Source organism: Triticum aestivum, chromosome 7B (genome assembly GCF_018294505.1).
Source record: "Triticum aestivum cultivar Chinese Spring chromosome 7B, IWGSC CS RefSeq v2.1, whole genome shotgun sequence".
Lineage (NCBI taxonomy): Eukaryota > Viridiplantae > Streptophyta > Magnoliopsida > Poales > Poaceae > Triticum > Triticum aestivum.
The window spans coordinates 7,314,393-7,332,613 of record NC_057813.1 but is presented as its reverse complement, the minus strand read 5'-3'; the positions used below and the strand labels follow the sequence as shown (position 1 = coordinate 7,332,613).

Below are 18,221 nucleotides of genomic sequence, written 5' to 3'. Positions count from 1 at the left end.
AGATTCAGATGACCTGTTATGTAATAAGCATCGTATGAGTCAAAGATACTTAGAAATCAGTTTATGATCATAACATCATAAGTAATTATTCATGTGTGTATATCAAAATTATCAAGGAATCAAGGATTCGGTATGAAACAAGTCAGACAAACTGATCAAAATTCAAACTCTGGCTATTTGAAAGCAAAGAAACTTACCGGTGATTTATAGTCCTGCAACTCCAATAAGTCACCTGGTTTGTCGTCTTTGAATTTAGCTATAGGTGAGAAGAACTAAGAACAAATGAAGTACACAAATGGAAGTAACTAGTGTGTTTTGAAATTAGCAGACATCCCACCCAGGGGGGAAATGCATTTCAGCAAACCATAAAAATCGAATAATCAAAAGAATACCTCTCTCGACATTGCTTGCCTATACATCCACCCATGGTGTACTTCTGTGTCCAGGAGCGTGTCGTGAACTCATACTTGGCCCAATCAGTCTTGTACATGTGAGCAATCTCAGGCACTAGAGGATCATTGGGGTTGGGGTCTGTCAGCAACGAACAGATTGATAGGAGGACCTGTTAACAGAGACGGGTATGTGAGATTAAGTTGCTGAAGGAACCAAGCTTATATCAGCAACAAGCTTTAAGCAAAAATGGAACAACCAAGCTAGGAATGCAGATCATTACCTTTGATATGGTCAAAGTCGGGCTACACTATTCCTTGAGAATGTCAAGGCAAACGCTGCTGTTGCTATTGATGTTTGGGTGGAACACCTTGGTGCGGAAAGAGACCTGAAATATGTTCATGTCTGAATGTCAGAAAAAAATAGATAAGATAGCAAGCAGCAGCAAACTAATTGTTTGAGGACCCCCAAGGCATTTGTGTAATAGCAATTCCAATATCAATATGAACTCTTTTTTACAAAGGTTAGCTTGGTACACCGGAAATTACCTTCGGGGGCTTGAAGGGATAATCCAGTGGGAAATGGATGTTCACCAAAAATAGACCACCAGTGAACGGGTTGTCTGAGGGTCCCATGATAGTGGTCTGCCAGTGGAACATGTCCTCACCTACAGGACCTGCCCAAATAAAAGGAAAGTAATACAGTATTACACAACATTCAGACAAGCATATGTATGAAGCCAGTCATGTATGAGTAAGAAACAAGTCATATTTGCTACAAGATCAAACAGCACCCAGCTTTAGTTATGTGTGAACAAGTTCAGAATTAGGCATGAAATTATATTATCAAGGGTTATCCATCATATACACGTCCAGTACAATGATTAGAATAATTCAAAGTTCACTGATCTTAATTTCAAGAGGTTAATGGAACCAACTGCTGTATTAAAAAACATTAAGTCACCCAGGAGGCCAGGACATCCACTGAAGCCACTTATTCTCCACAAAAACACAGAACATTAGGTTTACACACATTATGAATGCTAAAGTTGCTTCAGTAATTATATTTCTTCCTGTATGCATGGATATACCAAGGAAAATAGGTGACCATTACAACCTCACCTACTAAAACATAGGCCACTCTTGATGATTCTCTCTATTGGTTAGGGTGGTACCATTCATGTTTCTCAAATCAGATTTACACAACATTAATAATGCTAAAGTTGCTTTAGTAATTATATTTCTTCCAGTATGTATTGATAGACCAAGGAAAGCAGGTGATCATTGCAACCTACTAAAAGAGAGGCCACTTTTGACAATTCTCTCTATTGATCAGGCTAGTATTGTTCGTGTTTCTCAAATCAGATTTAAACAACATTACCAAAGATAAAGTTGCTTAAGTAATTATATTTATTCCAGTATGTGTTAATAGACTAAGGAAGACAGGTGACCATTGCCACCTCACCTCCTAAAACATAGTTCACTCTCAAAAATTCTCCCTATTGATTTGGTTGGTACTGTTTATGTTTCTTAAATAGTCTAGTCCATGCCTAACAGATTAGATTGGCACCGTTTATGTTTCTTAAATAGTGCTAGTCATGCCTAACTGCCCATATAAACTGTGAAGTCCTTGGCAATTTTAATTTCTTTTGGTTATGGCAGTTAAGATAGCATATAGTGCTACAGGGTGGTGCATGTTCTGCCCATGTGGTACTGACTGTAAACTGTAATAAGGTTGGCATACTTTATAACCTAACAGAACAAAATCCAATGGTTTTTTAATGACCTGCTCAGAAGATACATCACACACTTGACATGAGTCAATCATAATAGTAGTCCATGTACAGTTCATAAGCAGTATTCTCCACCAATCAATCCAGCAAACCTAAAAGCACTGCCAGAGCACAGGTAAATAATCGACAACCTAACCCCCATGACCAGTAACAACAGTTAACAACCAGACCACGCCAACGGCGCGCTCATCCAGACGCAATACAACTCTATAAAACATCTACACGGGAATCAAACGGGGAAGAGGGGAAATCACCTGCGCAGAGGTGGGAGGATCCTTCTTCAGGTCCTTGCAATGAGACCATTTTGTTGCTCCATACTTGCTTACAAGATCAATAATTTTGTCATCTTCCTGTAGAAAAATATCATAATCACAAATATAACTATAAAATGTGCAAAAGGTTTTTTTTCCGAGCAAAGTGAGGAGTGCAGTGCCAAACCTCTTGAGTCCAAGGACCTTTGATGAGTTCAGGGTTAAGAACCTTCTGCCATGGATGTAAATATTGTACCTCTGTCCTATCCAGAAAGAGCTCGGCTGCGTAGATAGATGCCGACACAATATGTGAGCTCACCACACTTGCATATACAGAACATCATCCAAGCAAGTATGGCATTACTATATATTCCCTCCGTTCCAAAATAGATGACTCAATTTTGTACTAACTTTAGTACAAAGTTGGGTCATGTATTTTGGAATGGAGGGAGTAACTAGCTAAAATGTGGGCTATGCATTCATAAGGTTACCCTTACCAGCCATGAGATAAACATTTGTGTAAAATATAGGAACGAGTTAAATTTGAGAGGGATTATCATCCAAACACATACCAGGTTGATGAGCGATCCACGGCTTAAGTTAAAAACACCAGAAGCACACAATCAGAACAATGATAATGAATCAAATTAGGCATCATGAAAACATCCATGCAAATATCAGGTGCCAATGTAAAGAATGTAAAGAATGTAAATATACATGCGCTATATGCCAACTCACCATCAGTGTCCTTATCAACACAATAAAGAGCAAATGTGATATGTCCAGATCAACATGTCTGTACCTTAAATACTTATAAAAGCATTATTCCAAGGACTGGACAACAGCAATACCAAAAAGAGAATATGATACCAACATAAGACATAATCACAAAAAAGTTTTGAAAAAGAATAGTGCAAGGTTTGTTACCTATGATCAGGAACTACGAATACCAAAGTTTGATACCAATCAACAAACAACAATCAATCAATCAATCAACAAACAACAAACAGAAATCAATCAATCAATCAACAAACAACAATCAATCAATTTGGATATATTAAAACTATGCACTTTTTCAGCCCTTACAGACCATCAGTACTTCCAGCCGTCCAATTATCACTTCTAGGCAATTCTGGCCGTTAGATTAGCTCTTAATCCCACCTCCGGTTGCTCAGATCGATACAAATGAGCGCTAACATCATGGGCCGCTGCTCTGGTGACAATTTTGGGCGTTGCGTATTAAATTGGGCTGCCCCACTGCTCTGGTGAGATTTATCTAGCCCAGTCTCCACTAAAGACAGCCCATGTAGTTGACTGGATTGACATGCTCCCCTAAAAAAAGACTGGATTGACATAGTAGGAGTACAACGGTGCGCGCTACCTTAACCACACCTGACACCTCACCCCTTCTGACCCCTAAAAAAACCTTCCGACCTTCCTCCTTCTCTCGCGCCTCTTCCTCTTCTACGCGGATCGCACCTTTGACGGCGGCGCATCAAGTCCCCATGACTGCCTCTTCCTCTCCAACGTGGATAGAAACCACGACGGTGATACATCAGCTTCCCCACGCTCGTCGCGGCCCTCTCGCGCGCAGGCTCCAGAGGCACGCACAGCGCCTGCGCCAGTGGCTAGAACGCCGGATCCCTGTGGAACCACAACGGCCATCGTAGTCCCGCCGCCACCGTCTAAGGAGCGCAACGGCCACGAATCCAATCCAGATCCACAGGAAGATTGATCTGTCCTTTGAAGTTGTGCAATAAATTTCGAGATCCAGGTTCTTCGTTAGATTGACATGTTGGTTTGGAGTTTAACATGTTAAATTACAGGCTTGATATGTTGTAACGTGACACATATGTAATGTGTGCGTGGTGTGTTGTATCTAGGCAAGTTGTTAGGATAGATAGATCCTCTCTTGTATAGTCTTGGAGTATGGATCAAGTCTACAACAACCTAGCAGCATCATGTACTTGTTTGCCTATATAACACGCACGCGTCCCTGCGGTATGCATATGCTTCCAACCATAGTTCTTTCACGGTAATCAGAGCCATCCTCGAACACATCCAAAGCCATGTCATCTTCAAGCTCCTTCCCGTCATCGCCATTCGCGCACGCTGCCACCGAGAAGCTGACGAAGGGCAACCAAGCCTTGTGGCGGGCGACGGTGCTCTCGGCCATCCATGGAGCACAGATGGCCAAGTACCTTGACGTCGAGCAGCCGCCACCTCCCATGCAGATCGATGTGGATTCCTCCGATGGCAAGACGACGACAAAAGCCCCGAACCCCGAATTCTAGACCTGGTATGCACAAGATCAACAAGTCTTTTCCTATCTCCTCACGACTCTCCCTCGCGAGATAGCTATCCAGGTCGCCTCATGTCACACCTCTGCTGAGCTCTGGAACACGGTGGAAGGGATGCTTGCGTCCCACACTCGTTCCTAGACCACCAATGTTCGGATCGCCCTCGCAAACTTGCAAAAGGGCAACTCCTCCATCACCGACTATGTCGGGAAGATCAAGTCTCTCTATGATGAGTTGATTGCTGCAGGGACGAGGGTGGACGATGACGACATCGTCTCCCACATCCTGGCCGGGCTAGACGAAGACTACGACCCGGTGGTGTCGGACATGTGTTCCCGGGTGGAGCCAGTGACCGTGACTGAGCTGTTCTCGCAGCTGCTGAGCTTCGAGACGAGGCTCAATCTTCGCGGTGGGGGTTCACAATCCTCTGCCAACGTTGCTACTCGAGGCCGTAGAAATGGCAATGGCGGTGGTGACCGCGGCCGCAGACAAGGCGGCAACGGTGGTGACCGCGGCGGACATGGCGGCGGCTACTCCAAGCCTGGAGGACGCGGCGGCGGTCACATCGGCAACAACGGCGGCGGAGGCAACTACAACAACAACCATGCCTCTGCTCCCAGGGTCCAGTGTCAGATCTGTGGCAAACTGGGCCATCCAGCTTGGAAGTGCTGGAAGCGCTACGATGAATCCTACCAAGGCATGGAGGAGAAGTCGGCCAACCTCGCTGCACCGCAGTACAGGGTGGACACAAACTGGTATCTGGACAATGGTGCCACTGATCATATCACAGGAGACTTGGAGAAGCTGACTGTACGCGATCGCTATAGTGGAAACGAGCAGATTCATACTGCAAGTGGTTCAGGTATGGTTATAAAACACATTGGTCATTTGGCTATTCATACTCCTGATCGAGATCTTCTCCTAAACAACATCCTTCATGTCCCTCAAGCCAACAAAAGCCTAATCTCTGCTAGCCGCCTTGCTGTTGACAATGATACTTTTGTTGAAATTCATCCTCACTCTTTTCTTGTTAAGGAACGAGGAACGAAGAAGGTGCTCCTTCGAGGCAGGGGTAGAAGAGGACTCTACCCGGTTAGGCACACGGGATCCGACGCCAAGAAGCACATGCTCAGTGCCACCAAGCTATCCTCAGATAGGTGGCACCGGCGTCTAGGCCATCCATCTCCTCTTATTCTTAGCAAGATCATTAGCAAGAATAATCTCCCGTGTGCAAATTCTTTCAATAAAGATTCTGTTTGTGACACCTGTCAAAAAGGCAAAAGTCACTAGTTGCCTTATCCAAAATCAATAAGTGAATCAAAATTTCCTTTAGAACTTGTGTTTTCTGATGTTTGGGGTCCTGCTGTTGAAACAGTAGGAAGAAAAAAAATATTATGTGAGTTTCATCGATGATTTCAGTAAATTCACATGGATATACTTGATCAAACACAAGTCCGAAGTTTTTCAAAAGTTTCATGACTTTCAAAATCTAGTAGAACATCAATTTGATCGTAAGATCCTCGCTCTACAAACAGATTGGGGAGGGGAGTATGAAAAGTTGAACTCCTTCACCAAGATAGGCATATCTCATCATGTTTCGTGTCCTCACGCTCACCAACAAAATGGGTCAGCCGAGAGGAAACATCGACACATTGTCGAAGTAGGTTTGTCTCTTCTTGCTCAAGCCTCTATGCCCTTAAAATTTTGGGATGAGGCCTTCATTGCGGCAACCTACTTGATAAACCAAATTCCTAGCAAAGTCATCAAGTTTGAGACACCCTTTGAAAAACTCTTTCATGAAAAACCCAATTATTCCATTCTTAGAATTTTTGGGTGTGCTTGTTGGCCGAATCTACGGCCTTACAATAATCATAAACTCCAATTCCGTTCTAAGCAATGTGCTTTTCTTGGGTACAACAATCTTCACAAAGGGTTTAAATGCCTTGACATCTCCACGGGTCGAGTTTATATCTCTAGGGATGTTATCTTTGATGAAAATATTTTTCCCTTTGCTAGCCTTCATCCAAACACCGGAGCTCGTCTTCGTGCCGAAATTCTATTGCTTTCTTCGGAGTTATTAAATCCTTCTCATCATGGGGGTGAATGTTCTGATGATGATGTGTTTAATAACACTAATACTGCCACTAACAGAGGTTGTTCTGATGGAAACAGTGAAAAAAAACAGCACTCCAAATCATCATTTTATGCAGCAGATGAGTCCAAACAGGCTTGACACGGGAACCGAAGCAGATCCCGCTGCCGCGCTGGATCCCGAGAGATCTGGCGGCGGCGCAGACCCTGGCGCAGAACCTGACGCAGGATCTCCTCCGACACCACCAGGCGCTGGGCCAATGGCCAGCCAGCCGACGCGCGACACACAGCGCCGGTCTCCCGTGCGGGGCGACAGTTCCAATGCAGCGGCGCCCTCCTCCGACAGCTAGCGACGATCGGTTGGGTCCGGGTCGCTTTCCACCGTGGGCCCCTCCACCATAGGCAATGATGGCGCGTCTTCGACACGCCTGTCGCCTGCGCTGCGGGATTCGGTGGACCCGTCGTCTGGCGCACGGGTGCGCGATCCCACGCTGGATTCGGTGGACCCAGCCCCTGACACACAGGCATGTGATCCCATGCCCGATCGGACGACAGCCGAGGCGGATTCTCTGCTGGTACGAGGTGGTGGATCCTCTACACCAACCACCGGATCCCCTGTGGCTACACGCCCAAATACACAGGCTAAAAAAGGTGTTTTGAAACCCAAAATTCCTACTGATGGAACTGTCAGGTATGACAAAAATTTCAAAGTTGCAAATTTTGCTGCTGCTCGAGAACCTTGTAATCCAGTAGAAGCCTTGCAAGATAAGAACTGGAAAAATGCTACGGAGGTAGAATATGATGCACTCATGAAAAATAGAACCTGGCATCTAGTTCCACCTAGACTAGGTAGAAATATTATAGATTGTAAATGGGTATATAAAATTAAAAGGAAATCTGATGGCACTATAGATAGATACAAAGCTAGACTAGTGGCTAAAGGCTTTAAGCAACGCTATGGTATTGACTATGAGGATACTTTTAGTCCGGTTGTTAAAGCAGCTACTATCAGATTGGTTTTGTCTATTGCTGTGTCTAGGGGATGGAGCCTTCGCCAATTGGATGTTTAGAATGCGTTCTTACATGGCGTTCTCGGGGAAGAGGTTTATATGAGACAACCACCTGGTTTTGTGGATAAAACTAAACCACAACATGTGTGTAGGTTGGACAAGGCCTTATATGGATTAAAACAGGCACCCAGGGCATGGTATTCAAGGTTGAACTTGAAACTTCAACAACTTGGTTTTCGGCCCTCCAAGGGAGACACCTCCTTGTTCTATTTCAGGAAAGGGAAGGTGATCATCTTTATGCTCATTTATGTAGATGACATAATTGTTGCCAGCTCCTCTCAAGAGGCTACCTTGGCTTTGCTTAAGAATTTGAGAAATGAGTTTGCCTTAAAGGACTTGGGCGAATTGCACTATTTCCTAGGCATAGAAGTAAAAAAGATACATGGTGGTATTATGCTAACCCAAGAAAAGTATGCAACAGAGATACTTAAGCGTGTAGGGATGAAGGATTGTAAACCTTCCAGTACACCTCTGTCTACTACTGAACAGTTGTCATTACATGAAGGAGAATTGCTAAGTCCAGAGGAAGGAACAAAATATAGAAGTATAGTTGGGGCACTACAATACTTAACATTGACAAGACCTGATATAGCTCTTTCTGTTAATAAGGTTTGTCAATTTTTGCATTCTCCTACATCTCTGCATTGGACAGCTGTTAAAAGGATACTCAGATATATTCAAGGAAGTGTTGGAACTGGCCTTAAAATATGCAGGTCACCATCAACAATAGTGAGTGCCTTCTCTGATGCAGATTGGGAAGGATGTCCTGATGACAGAAGATCCACTGGTGGATTTGCTGTCTTCTTTGGTTCTAATCTTGTATCTTGGAATGCAAAGAAGCAAGCTACAATTTCCCGTTCCAGCACTGAAGCAGAATACAAGTCACTAGCAAACGCAACAGCTGAGGTAATGTGGGTAGAAACCTTGCTTGATGAATTGGGAATTGCAAGGCCATGCGTCTCCTGCTTATGGTGTGATAATTTGGGTGCAACTTATCTCTCTGCGAATCCTGTGTTTCATGCAAGAACAAAGCATATTGAAATTGACTTCCACTTTGTTCGTGAAAGAGTTGCAAGGAAGCTTTTGGACATTAGGTTCATTCCAACAGGAGATCAAGTTGTTGATGGCTTCACGAAGCCCCTTCAAGCTCTACAACTTCAAGCCTTCAAGAACAATCTCAACCTTGATGTGTTTAGATTGAGGGAGGATGTTAAATTACAGGCTTGATATTTTGTAATGTGACACATATGTAACGTGTGTGTGGTATGGGTATCTAGGCAGGTTGTTAGGATAGATAGATCCTCTCTTGTATAGTCTTGGAGTATGGATCAAGTCTACAACAGCCTAGCCGCATCATGTACTTGTTTGCCTATATAACACGCACGCGTCCCTGCGGTATGCATACGCTTCCAACCATAGTTCTTTCATAACATGCATCTAGGTCGGGCTCTTGGCAGGTGACTATGAACTTGGAGAATGAAGCTTCATACAAGAGCGTGGTGATGACCTCTAGCTTGGTAGTTCTGGTAAGTGTGTTAACTCCATCTCCATACAAAGAGGAAAGGTTCTTTTCAAAAAATACAAAGAGGAAAGCTTGCATTCAGCTGATAGATCTTGCGTGAATTATAATCATTTCCTATACGTATATATTTTTGGCATGATGATTTGAGTGTTGATCTGTACATTGTAATAGGCTAATAGGTTTACTAATTACTTCTGGTAGTAGCATTAGTCGTTCTGCTGATATAGTCTATATGTGGGCAGAAACATATTTTGTGTTGGCCAGCATTTTGGTATTGCCCCTAAAGGCCTCAAAGCAGTGTACGGAGTATAGTTAGAAACTTGGTATGTTGTATCTCAGTAATGAGATCCGGGTTGATTCCAACTGAAAGCAATGTATAGAGTATAGTTAGAAACTTGGTATGATGTATGCATATTTTAGAAACTGCTGTTTCATGGTTGGTGGTGGATACTGATATGCCGCAGAAAACATTTTTTTGCACTTTGTATAATTAGAAATAAAGTTCAATCAATACATAGGATGACCCATTTTGAAATATGTCTTTTTAAGTCAAACTAGAAATATAAACGATTTGTGCCTCTTGCTGCTAATTTAGGACTTCAGGTTGGATATTCTCTCTATAAGAACTGATCATCTACATGCTCTAGGTATATGAATTTTTTTAGTACTGCCTTTTTCCGTTTTGACATGGGAATGTTTCCTTCTGTTACAGATTCAGAAATAAGAAGTTGCCCTTGGTTGATTTTTCAACCATTGTATCATTGCATCATGATGCTTTGAAAGATGATGCAACCTACGAACAATATCCAGATGATCTCTTTCAGCTTAACATGTTCGATGTTGAACAGTGCTATTTTAATATGAGCTGACCCTGATCCTCTTGAACTATCTTATCATACACTGATGTGCTTTTTTGTTTTGTAATTTGCTGCTAATATTTCTACTTCTGTGGATGTTTTTTTAGGTTTGAAGTTTATTGGCCGAGGCCGACGTTTATTGTTCCTAAATGAAGGTCTACTCGGATCCTAAGCATCGTATTGGCTACATTCACAACTGTGGTAGGTTGTCTATCTCTTCTCCAATTTTGAAAGCATATAAGTATTACTTCTTAATCAAAGAAAATGAGCATACATGTGTTGTTTCTTGGACTTGTTTTTCTATCTTGAGTTGGACAATAAGATGTTTTATTTGAACTGTAATTGTACAATAAGATGTTGATTGTAAGTCCCGCCTATTAATTCATAATGAGGTCTCGAATTTCTGTTTTGTCACTTGATGGGTGATGTACAACGCTTCTTGTATGGGATTGCATGCATGTCGGCAAGTGAGCAGGAAGTATGCAACAATTTATTTGCATCAGTCTCATCTCAATGATGTTCGTATTTTTATTATCATATGCAAGGTTGTCAGAATCACGATTTTGAATCGGGTCGGAGCTCCGATGGTAGGATCGCAAATCGTAGAATCTTCACTATTAGGATCGTATAAATGTAGATTCTATGAACTAGAATCGTAGAATCAAAGGGGTTAGTTTGGACCGTAAAGTCGTAGAATCGTATAAAAGAATCGCGTTTCTGGCAACCTTGATTATATGCACATTTTGTCTTTATTTTCTCCATTCTTTCTTTGCTGAACCAAATAGTCTAAACATATTGTTGAACATGCTTTGGTTGAAACATCAAACAAGACTATCCATTACAAAGTTGCGGATGGACTCGATTGATATGGACTCAGATGGGAACATTATTTCCAAGAAGGATCAAATTATGAGTCATAGTTTTTGTATTAGCTTTTCCGTGCTTTCCTTTTGCTAATACCCCGCTACTCAGGATTTGAAGAGCATGATGATTTGCATGCATCTTCCCATTGGGTGTCGCAAGGTATTAGTGAGGTTCCACATCAAAGGTGCAGAGGATATTGTTATATCGTTTCACACCGATATCTCATAAGATTTCTACATTACTTATTTTGTATTTGCCTTGCAATTTTGCAAATCTACCACAAGTAAGAACAAAAATCAGGTTACGGCAGCAATGATTCTCACAACCGTTTTTCAATTGTGCATTTCCTTATTTTGCTCACACTTTTGCTACTCAAGGTTTGATGAGCATGATGGCTTGCAGTATTCCTTTTAGGTGTTGCAAGATATTGATGATGTTTCACTTCCATCGTTGCAGAACATATGGCTCCTTTGAGATTGATCTTCCATGGTAATTTAAAAACTATGTGTTGGTTGGCACAACTTATCGTTATGGGCTATGCGTTTAGAACCACTTGATTCACTTTATGAACCGGTGATAAGTTATCACTTTCTTTCTAATACTTTGTTTCTTTCATCATATATATGATGTTACTATTAGTTATGTTGTCCTAACTCTGTGATTTTCTTTTTAGACCTTATTTATTTTGTAACTAATTATAGTCCTTGTCAGCATTCGTCCCATGAATGTCACGCACTCCACAAGAATTAAGCAGATGCACTAGCTTTGTCCAATTCTTCTTTGTTTTCTGAATATGGTGGCCCTTTCTTAGATGCTTGCAAAGGTCTCATTATTTCACCATGTATTCAATGGAACTATCAAAACGTCTTATATTTAGGAACAGAGGGAGTAACGCTTATCATATGTCTTGCAGTACTAATTAGTTGTATTTACTATGTATGTTGTTGTACCAAGCTAATTTGTATAGATTTATGGTTTTCCTGACTATATATGAGATTTCTTTTGATTACCCACTAATGTATTGTTATGTTTATGGTAATTTAAAATGTATCATGTGATCATATATTTATGAAAATTCTGATTATTTCATTGTACAAACTGACGGGCGCGGAAATGCGCGCCATCAATGATCTAGTCAATCTTAATAACCATACACAAACATCAATCAATCGTAGCATCTCAAGGCAAAATTGTCAGAGATATGGTTAATAACTTGAATAAAACACACCATGGCTAGTACACTAACACAAGTGATATCAATATTCCTAGATTTGAATCAGTGAACTTCAAAAGGGAACAAAGAACAGTAGAAATGCAGTATTGTCGAACGCCATGGTAAACATGGTTATTGATTAGGGAAAACAAACAGGGAAAAGGGTGCTCTGATGAGTGGATGCATTGGATATGAAAACAAACAGGGAAAACGTGATTATGATGCATTGGATGCCAAATCGGCCACGCAAAGAAGTGGAAACCAAGCAAGTGATTGTTACAAGAGTCAAGCTTTTCTGCTCATCCTATCATCCTAATTTATCAACAGGAGAGAAGCCTCACATCAAGGTAACCACGCCCTACATGGTTTGCACTCCTGAACACGAATCATATACTGGAACATAAGCAAAGCATGATGACAAGAAACAAGTTGAACACACATCATCATCATACATTGGAACATAAGCAAAGCATGATAACAAGAAACAAGTTGAAAAGAACAGCATCAGAACAACCGTAGCAGACAAGAACAAGATTCGCTGCATCTTGGACGGGAGCACACGCGCCTGTCAGTAGAACAAGAATCGACAGAGGGCGAGCAGAGTATCACAAGGGCGCATGCGTTTGGGATATGAAAATAGCCGACGGACAACGCGGGCAGGATCGTTAGATAATAGAAGCGCACGCACAAGTTTTTCAAACAGAAACGCAAGAACCATCGCTCCACCGCTAACACGAAACGCAGGCTCGTCAGATAACAGGAGCGCACGAAACTCACGTAGGATAAATGATGAGGTGGAGGAGAGAGAAATCATAAGAAAAGGCTTGTCAATAAGAGAAGACAAGAGATGATCTCTTAACACAATATGTCTCACCATATTTTTAGGAATAGCTAGTTTTTTTAGAGAAAAGGCCAAGGCCCGACTTTATAGATAAAGCCACCAGGCAGCGTCACGGATACCACAGGTTCACAGGAAATCATAACCACACAGAGGAGTTTAAGAGAAATCTAAGCAAGCATGATACAGGCAACTGCCATACACAGCGCGCAGGCCGGGGAGGAGAAAGACCAAATGTCCGCAAATGACAACACCAAATTATACGGCAGGGTTCGTCCCGGATATCTGAGAAGCCGAAGCCCGAATTTTGTTGATGAGCAGGTCCAGGGCGTCCCGATCAGGCTCCTTAGTCAATGATCTCCACTGCTGCAAGAATATACATGATTTGAATAGAACATCAGCATGTTTAGATGGGAAGGTAAGCTCAATAGTAAATTTGTTTCTAATATTCCATAAGGCCCAGCATAAGGCTCCCAAGCCAACCCAAAATACCCTCTTGGTGACCCCGACCAAAGTTTTAGCTAGAGTTCTAATATCAGAAAAAGAGGAGGGATTCCAAGAAACCCGAAGCCAAGATCTGACGCAAGACCAAACTAATTTGGCAAGTACACAGTTGAAAAAGATGTGGTCGGAATTTTCCAAGGCCCCACACAGGTTACAGAATTCAGAGCCCGGCCCATTGCGTTTTTTGATCTGATCAGCAGTAGGGAGGCGACCACAAAAGGCCTGCCACAGAAAAACCTTAATTTTCGGAGGAACCCTTGATTTCTAGACACAAGAGAATCTAGCCGAGGGGGTACCACCAATGAGTCTAGAATACAACGACTTAACAGAAAATTTACCAGAGGCCGAAAGTGGCCAAAACACGGAGTCAGCCGACTCCGAGAGCACGGGGAAGAGGGCAGAGAGGCTTTGCCAATCTTCCAACTCTTCAGGAGACAGAGCCCGACGGAAAGACAAATCCCAATTATTAGCAGCCAGCTCCGCGATGGAGATCTGCGATTGGGACAATAAGAAAACAGAATCGGAAAGCTCACGGCAAGTGGGGCATCCCCAGACCACCAATCCAACCAAAAACGAACAGCAGACCCATTCCCGACAGAAAACTTGACATGCTCCAAAAAAATCGGCCTAACTTTAACAAGAGCTTTCCAGAACTGAGAACCACGTCACGCGGGAGCAAACATAGGATTGGAGTGGGGGAAATATTTGGCCTTAAGAATCGAAAACCACAGCGACCCGGGCCCCACAGTCATAATTTTCCACCACCACTTGATGAGCAAACACATGTTCATCACCCTAGTGTTAATAATGCCTAACCCCCCAAGGTTTTTAGGCCTACACATCAGTTGCCACTTAACCAGCCTATATTTTCTTTTGTTATCAGCTGAATTCCAGTAGAAGCCACCCCTATGTTTGTCGAAGCCAGAATGCACGCCATTCGTGAGAAGATAGAAGCCCATAAGATACATAGGGAGAGAAGACAGGTAAGAATTGATTAAAGCCACTTTGCCTGCATTGGTATTATATCTACCCCTCCACGGGAGCACCCTGTTTCCTACTTTAGCAACCACCGGAGCGAAGTCCTTCGCATGAAGGATAGCAGGAGAGATAGGAAGTCCTAAATACTTGAAAGGGAAAGAACCTAAAGCGCAATTAAGGAGCCTGGCAACCCTCAAGGCTTCCGCCCCGTCCACACCCATCACCAGAACCTCACTCTTGGTGAAATTGATCTTCAGACCCGAAACAGCTTCGAAACACAGCAAGATGAATTTAATATTGGCAATACAGGCATTATCCAACTCCACCAATATGATTGTATCATTAGCGTATTGCAGATGGGAGACACCTTCCGGCAGAAGATGGGAGATCACGGGGGTAATGTGCCCACAACGGGCCGCCTTGGAGAACATGCAAGAGAAGGCGTCGACCACAAAGTTAAAGAGAGCCGGGGAGGCTGGATCCCCTTGGCGAAGGCCCCTGCCATTCGCAAAGAAGTTACTAATAACGCCATTCACAGCAACAGCAGTATGGCCACGCGAGACCAACTGCATGATACGATGGACATAAGCACCGTCGAACCCTTTGGCAAGAAGGACCTGCTTGAGGAAAGGCCAACTGACCGAGTCATACGTTTTTTCAAAGTCTAACTTAAGAATAACCGCTTTAGCTTTCCGCGCGTGAAGGTCGTGAACAATCTCATGAAGGGAAAGAATGCCATCTAGAATGAATCGCCCTTTGATAAAAGCAGATTGAAAGGGGCTAATAACTCTATGCGCAACCGGGGACAGCCGATTCGCAAAGCCTTTGGAAGGGAATTTGGCAAAGTTGTTAATCAATGCTATAGGCCGAAATTGGGAAATAACATCAGCACCCTTGACCTTCGGAATCAGGGATATTACAGCGTAATTCAGACGAGAGATATCGACAGTCCCAAGACAGAAACCCTGAATAACGCTACACACCAACTGTTTCAACTGGGGCCAAAATCTCCGAAAGAAAGGAATGGAAAAGCCATCTGGCCCAGACGCTGCATTGGGGTTAGCAGAATTAACCACGTCCCAGATTTCCTGATCAGAGAGCGGGATCATCAAGGAGGCATTCTCCTCGGGGGAAATTTTAAGACCAGAACTCCAAAGGTGGGGGGAAATGGACAAGCCCGATTGAGGTTTAGCCCCTAACAAAGACGAGAAGAAATCCACTACATGAGCTAGAATCACCGACTGATCAGAGGAGCGCACACCATTAATCATCAGACTGTTAATGTCACAGCGCCTACGCCTACCGGTCGCAATCGCAAAAAAATATGCAGTAGGAGCGTCCCCTTTGAGTGTCCAATTAAGAGTGCCCCTCTGGCGCTAGTAAATCTTAGCCTGATGGTGCAGCTGCAAAAGTGCAGCCTCCAGATTATAGCGAACGGCCCATCCATCGCCAGAGAGCCCAATAGAGTCAGCAGTACGATCCAGCTCCAGGATCTGATTTTCAAGAAAGGCTTTGGAGCGTCGATCCTCCGCCGCACGGTTACGCGACCACCCTCTAAGAAATTTGCGAAGGGAATAGGAGCAAGAATGCCAGTCATCCAGAGGGCCAAAGGAGCGGAGGTTGGAGGAAAGGGAGTGGGAAATTTTCGCAGCGACCATATCGACAAAGCCGTCAACCGACAGCCAAGAAGCATCAAACTGAAATCTAGCCGGAGGTCTATTGCAGATGGAACCATCGTCAAGAATCAAGGGGGTATGATCAGACCCGACAATGCATTTAGCGAGAAGATAAGACCTAGGGAACAGGGCATCCCACCTGGGACCAAGGAAAACACGATCCAGCACGGATCTAATAGGGTTAGCCTGATGATTAGACCAAGTAAAGCGAGCTCCCCCCCGAGGAAGCTCTCGAATGGCGTTAGCACTAATGAAGTCATTAAAAGCATTGGCTAAAGACCAAGAGAAATTATTATTATTCTTGTCAAGAGGGCAACACAGCAAGTTAAAGTCTCCCCCAATAACCATCGGTAAAGTACAAGACTCAATCTTGGTCGAGAGTTCATTAAGGAAAAGGTTCGACAGAGAGTGGTCCGCAGGCCCATAAACAACAATGTACTCACAGAGGGTATTCATAGATTTGTGAGACAGAACAACACTAGCCCAAAAAAACCCATGATCAAAAGCAACGAAATCAAAAATATCCTTATTAGAGCCAATCAAAATCCCGCCAGAGTGTCCCGAAGCAGGTAAGAATTGCCAATGAAATCTATCCATACCCACGATAGCAGAGAGCTCACTAGGGGAGAAGGAATCCTTAAAAGTTTCAACCAGCCCCACAAAATCAATAGAGTTAGAACGAACCAAATCTTTAAGTTGGTCACGGCGCCCCCTAGCACCGAACCCCCTTATATTCCAGAATAAAGCCCTCATTTATACGACAGGTTCTTGATACGGAGACTCGACCTGCAGGGGGCCATGCAGGATTTAGAACGTTTATTAGCGCCCCTCTTGGCAGGACAGGAAGGGGGCTGGCCACTACCAGCACCCGAAGCCTCCCCCGCAGCACAGCCAGCATCCGCGACCCGCGAGGCAACAGCCTCTTTGGCTTTCGCAATGGCTGCCTGAGCCAATTCATTAGCCCGAATAATGGCAAGAAGAGAACTAGGAGAACCAACAGAAGAATCGACCACCACACCCACATCCGACATTAATGTTTAAAAGATGATCATCAGACATCGAAGATAAAACCACCCGAACCGGAGAAACAACGGCAAATGAGGATGGGGAGGTACCTGGGGGAGGGAGGTCCTTCGCCGCAACCCGCTTCTCCGCCCGTTCCAGGATAGAACCACCAGAGTGCGCCACCCGTCTACCTTTACGGGCCGTGGACACCGGGGAACGGATGGCAGGCGACCGCATAGCAGGAGAGCCAACATGGGGGCCCGAGCGGGACATGGAGCCCAGATCTTGATCAAGACGCCGACAAATCCCCGTCATTGATTGCTTCGAGCCCGACGAGTTCCGGCTCTTAGCCGAGTACTTGCGCACTGAGGATTTCTTCTTCGAGGGGGGCTGGGATTCCATCATATCACGAGCAGGAGAGACAGGAAGATCTTCAATTCCCGAGCGGGTGGGGGAGAGAGGGCGAGCAGGAAGATTGGAGCAAGCACCAGACATAGGAGTGGCCGAGCAAGGTGGAGCCTTTGGCAGATCAGCGGCAGTAGTAGGAGCATTCTGAGCAGCAGGGGGATCACCGAGTCATCACGAGGGGCATCACCACCAGGCGCTTGAGATTGAAACAACTCCCGTTCTGAGTCTGCCAGTCCATCCCATTCGGATTGAGTGAAGCGGAGATTAGACCCAAAGCTCTGATTAGGGCCACCAAAGGAACCATCCCCTTCCTTGTCATGCTTATCATGCTTATCCGAAGGATTAACAGACGGAGGGGGGGGGGGAGGTGGAGCTTGGAAAGCCGCTGCCGCCCCCTCCACCCGCACCCGCAGTCTGATGCCATTGGGAGATGGGTAAACATCAATGAAACCATGCACCCGT

General features: G+C 44.1%; 2 pseudogenes; one reads left to right on the top strand and one right to left on the bottom strand.

The window, feature by feature from the left end:
- Positions 1-4: 4 nt before the first annotated feature.
- LOC123157536 (ubiquitin-conjugating enzyme E2 1-like) lies at positions 5-4,609 on the bottom strand (annotated as a pseudogene).
- Positions 4,610-4,985: 376 nt separating this feature from the next.
- LOC123163383 (uncharacterized) lies at positions 4,986-5,124 on the top strand (annotated as a pseudogene).
- The last annotated feature ends 13,097 nt before the right edge of the window (positions 5,125-18,221 follow it).